General features: G+C 39.2%; 1 long non-coding RNA gene across 1 annotated transcript; it reads right to left on the reverse strand.

Annotated features, from left to right (window-relative positions):
* Positions 1 to 1,733: 1,733 nt before the first annotated feature.
* Positions 1,734 to 5,255, reverse strand: LOC147138287 (uncharacterized). The gene is made up of 2 exons (XR_015089000.1): positions 4,684 to 5,255; positions 1,734 to 2,278 (listed from the first exon to the last, which is right to left on the reverse strand). It is a non-coding gene; the product is annotated as an uncharacterized LOC147138287 (long non-coding RNA).
* Positions 5,256 to 5,579: the final 324 nt, after the last annotated feature.

A 5,579-nucleotide genomic window follows, 5' to 3' on the forward strand; every position in this document is an offset into this window, starting at 1 on the left:
AATACTGAAGGACTTCTCATGAAACCACTATATTATACTGCTATTTCAAAGGTGTTAGGCATATTGTTTTCACAAAAAAAAAAAACTGGATGACTGATCACAACAAAAAAACTGTATAGTCAGTTTTACACAAATTAGAGTGTGTTACTTCCATCCATCCATTATCCATACCGCTTATCCTTTTTGTTCTTATTTCCAAATCCCAACCAAGTGTTCCTTGGACAGAAATTGACTTTATCATACCTTTTGAGGTATGTTGACAGACAAACAAACCAGCACTGGTGGAAAAATCTCTGGTAAAGGCAAGACCAAAACTGTGTTAAATACACTGTTATTCATTGAGTGCTTTCAACGAGTTGCTTTGAATATTGTTTATTTTGTGTTTGTGGCTTGGGAACAAACTTTGATTATAAATGTCTTACCCTCGCCTAAGGCAGTGTTTCAAAAACAGAATATACTGCAGGCATTCAGCAGCTGTCATCAAAGACTTGATGGTGTTTTTAAGATGACCATAACCCTGAACCATGTACACAGAACAATATTTTTCCTTCCAAAGCTGTTAATGCACAGTGTCATGGAGCATATGGTAAATACTGCTTTTCCTCAGATGTTAGTATTAACTTGGTACAGAACCAGCCAATTGACTAATGTAAGTTAACAGTGAGATGAAGCGGTTCCAAATTAGGCAATGAAAAATAAATGATGACTGCTTAAACATTTTGTTTAAATTTAGGGAGCTTACAGCATAAAGCGTCTCAACATAAAAAGTGAAAAGGAAACTTTACAACTGTTATAATACGTTAAAATGTAAAAATGCATTGTGATGGAAGTTATAACATTATCCATCCATCCACCCGCCTTTTCTCTGTACCGCTGATGCTCATTAGGGTCAAGGGTGTGCTCCAGGCAATCCCAGCTGACTTTGGGTGAGGGTACATTGTGAAATGATCGCCAGCCAATCACACTGCTAACATTGATAAACAACCATAATCTCTAAACTAAACTATGAAGTGGATGTACTAACCAGTTGGACACCATGCTGCAATGTCATAGTACCAAAATGTTATTATTAAAGCCTTACATTACTGCGTTACTGGAAAAAGGTTACGGTACAGCACTATACTTATTAGCTCTTCTAATTATATTTATATAGTATACTATATATTATTATAAAAGCGCTGTACAAATCGGATGTATTGTTATTATCATTATTATTATTACTTGCATTAACTTTATCCCCAGAGGTGGGCAGTACTGACGAAAGGTCTGTTAATTCGTCACTGACGGGTTGATGACAGAAAATGATGGACTAAGCATTGACAGAAATGGGTTTTCATCCCTAAGTGTAATCGTCACCAACCGGGTCAAGTACCATCGGACCTCGCAGTCTGTCACTGACAGACACCCGTTTCACTGACCACTGAAAAAAAAAAAGTCTAGTCTTATTTGAAGTCATGGCTGCATGAGACAATTTAATCATAGTATGTCTTATATTGTTCACTGTCTTATTTTCCTGGACGGCAGCCTGTCCTTTTCAGACATCTGCAACAACCTCTCTATGTCTGGACAATGTGTTGGAGACACTTGTTTACAATTTCCCTCCCAAATTCTGTGAAAGTCTGTGAGCATAGTTTGCCAAAAAGTGGTTAGTAAGAAAAAGTGATGTGTTTTAATGGGTGGGAAAAAAAACAAAGGCATAAGGCAGAGGAACAGATGGTTAGAAAATTGAGAAATGAAGCAAAATAAGGAAATTGTACATTAAAAAAGGAGTACACAAGGCTTTGACACTTGGGTGGTTAAAATGGAGATAATTACAATCAGAAATAGCGAGGAAATTGGGAGAATAATTGAGGATGAAAAATGACTGGGGAACCAAATACTGACAGTTCCAAATGTCTCTCCAGATGTTACCAGTCACAAGATGACCATATTAACCTGGCTTTATTGTTACAGATGTGGTGCCATTGCTTACACACCTCATCTACACTCGGGCACCAATCAGACCAACCTCATGGCCAAGTCAAATGCCACTGCAGGGTGTAGCCAACAGAACCAGTAGCCAGGAGTAGTCAAGACTGCAAGGGAAGTAGTCAATATGCTGGACTCTGTGCCAGTCATGTGGCTTTGAGAGGGAAGTTGCACGTCTTCCTGGCTGCCAGGCCGTTTGGCAGTGCATCCCGGACCTTGCTTGATCCGTCGTCTGCATTCATTCAGCACATACAGCCATTTGTCTCAGCGTAGCTGCTTCCTCTGCACTCACAAGGAGCGGCGGAAAATGCTGGCAGGAGACAAAAAGACACTGCTTTAATCAATACCAACACGAGGCCTTTGACAAAGAGCAGCAGAGTGAAAGATGGAGCTCACAGTTGAGCGGCAGTTGCCTTGAGCAGTGCATTCCTCAGAAACCCAATGACTCTACAAAGGCATCAGGATGGCAAACATGCATGTACCTCAAATAGAATGAACAGAACCAGAACAGAGCATGCCACAATCTGGTGTGCAAAATTGTGGCTTATTAACACAATTGTGGGGATTACTGTCTGAAACGTGAAACCATTAAAGAATGCATGGAAATGGAAATTAGAACCAACCCTGGTCACTTTTGGGGGAAATTCATTTTCATTCCTCATTGACGGAATTTTATTGCCATAATCCGTCCATCTATTAGCTATTTAGGGGAAAAAATGAAAAAAATAAAACAGACTGCATCGCGTAACTGGAGATTAGCCTTCCAGTAGGTTGCTTGCCATCCACTTATGGTTCTTGCAAGAAGACATTTGCAATAATTCAGCTATAAATATTATAAGTCAGTGCTCTTGAATGACAGTCAAACCACAGCTACATGAAAAATATGTAATACTGGTAGTTGTAGATAATTTATTATACATACTATATACAGTAGGATAGTTCTGAGATTGAAGGAGGGTGGCTGTTCTTCTCAAACATGATACGTTTTCCAGCTGCTGTGATGCAGACAGATTTATGAGGCAGTAAGTAGCCCAGTGATATTTAGAAGCAGCTTCATGAATGGAAGAAAGCTACTTTCATTCCACAGACTGGACCAGAAATCTATGCATGAGGAGAATCAGTTAAAAGTGGAATTCAAATGGCATGTTTGCACAGAAACAAAAGTCTGATTGTATTCATCTGACTGAGATTTATGTTCATTTATTGGTTGAAATGTGTTTTTAAATTGAACATTAGAATCAATGAATATACATTTATAAATTTGCTTCATTGGGAAGCTTTGTTGGAACTGCCAAAAGAGAAGCTTTATTGGAACTGCCAAGAGACAGTTAACGACTAAACTGTGAAGAGGTATTCCAATTTACGTACAGTAAAAGGATGCGGTTAGACTCATGGCTTCAAATTAAAGAATAATCGTAACACAAATCACACATCATTCTACCATTCTGTGACACTTTGCTGAAGTTAAGAAATATCTGCTACCACAACAAAGAGAATGTATAACTTGAAAGTACAAATGTTATGTATTGTTCATGTGTGTATACACAAATGTAATGGTGCATTGTTGTTACTGCCATTAAAGAGAATGTAACAGGCAAAGGCTAATAGATTTTAACGTAATTTGCATAGGCACTGGGAATATGCCCCAAAACAAACCATTAACAATTTTTATTACCTTCATAAAGGTGCAGTGGTCTTTGGATTGTAATCAAGCCATCACAATTAAGTATGTATGAAATTGTGACGATTTGATTCTTGTTTAATAACTTATATGGAAAAGTGGATATTTGCTAATTTAGGTATTTAGTATTATGTTGTATTTTAAGTAATTAACTAAAGCCCCTATCCTACTGAGCAGCGAAGTGTGCGTTTTCGAAGGCAGTGAATGGTGTATTGAGGTCGGAGTTCGTCAGGGTTCGTTCAATGTCGCCAGACGTTTGCATTTTTAGTGATTTCTCTTGTCAAGGGAACAAGTTCAACATTTCCTTGCAATTTCCTTGCAATAAGAAAAATAAAAGCTGCCAAACGTCTGATGACCGTTCGGTGAACATTTGCGACCTTGAACCAACCCTGACGTGTATGCGCATTTTCTACCTTTGCCAACAGTCAGAAATGTTCACCCCTCAGTGAGACAGGGGCTTAAATGTGACTTTTTTTTTTTTTTCATTTTAGAATTAAAATAGAACGGCTGACAATTAAATCAGGCTTGGGGGTGCAGTTCACCGCAACAATAGGCTGGATAAAAACTACATTTGGATCCATGAATCAATATTTTCACCAAATGCCATAAGGGAGCCCCAAATGGAGTGGAGCATGTCTTGTTAAATTTGAATTACTTGTTACTTTTAAGGCCTGGATAGACCAAAAAGACACTCGCCAACAGTGACATACGCTTACCCCCTGTGGCGTCCGGCTGGCTGTCGGCACGTCACGCTGGAGGAATACGCCGCAACGACAGACAGCGACGCTGACCATTACTTTAAACCCCTTAAAGTGAGGACGGCCCACCGTCGGGCCCTACGTCATCTGTCAAAACAAAAATCTCTGATGCACGTCGTCAGCTGAGTACATGTGTGAACATGTTATACATCTTTTAAAAGCTGAGTTTCTGGAGATTTGAATGGTGCCCAACATTTTACAATGTAATCATATCTGCAGACTGAGTGAGCATTTATGTTAGACAATCGTAGATCCAAAAACAAATTAGCGACTAACCATAACAACGTCACAAATGTCCACCAAACGTCCAACGCCATCAAACATGGTCCCATTACGTCAACAAGGTTCCAGTCAAAGTATTCCGGTAAAATAGTGAGTCCATGCCAACCTTTGCATCCATAAAGCCACATTATCTGCAGCTGCAAACGTTACCAATTTCCATCAAATATCACTATTTTTTATGCATTTGCGATCGTAGCTTCACTTAGCATGAGCGGATTAGCCACGTACAATACCAAACGAAAGGCCTAATCCTTGGCCTTTGATTGACACTTCACTTTAGCCAATCTGCAAGGATTTTCCCTTCAAAGAGACCTACAGAACCCAATGAACGTCCGTGCGTAAAAAAGTCACTCCCATTATATATCCTTACGTAGATTTGGCTAATCACAGCGGAACTGACTGGTGACTGACGCAATTGGATAGCCAATAAAATTCCTCAGACAACGTTATGGGGTGTGTCATACAAATCCTCTTGGAAAAAAAAACCTCGTTGCATAAACGCCTTTTTTAGGTGCTTCGTTCTCCTGCGTTCTGTGAGTAAAAAGACTGCTATCGCGAAGCCTCCTTTGCTGTTGTTGGGTTTTTTTTGCGTGTAATGGCGAAACAACAGCAACAAAAGAACTACATCATAGTAGCATACAAAAAAAACATAGCAACCTTTTTTCCACAAGTATTCACAATGGGTGCACAGGTCACCCAAATGGAACATTTGGGGTTCGTTCGCCTGTACCTTTACTTAGAAAAACATCTGTAAAATGCTCATTTTTTTTGTAGGATTATTATCAAATTTGAACTGGAACTTGGAGAGACCTCAGGCTTTGATCCTGTAGTGTTTTCAAGTCCTAATCAACATTCTAAATTCATTTTCAAGGCAGATTTTGTGAAAAGAA

Source organism: Filicampus tigris, chromosome 12 (assembly GCF_054856515.1).
Source record: "Filicampus tigris isolate MCC_2025a chromosome 12, RoL_Ftig_1.0, whole genome shotgun sequence".
NCBI lineage: Eukaryota > Metazoa > Chordata > Actinopteri > Syngnathiformes > Syngnathidae > Filicampus > Filicampus tigris.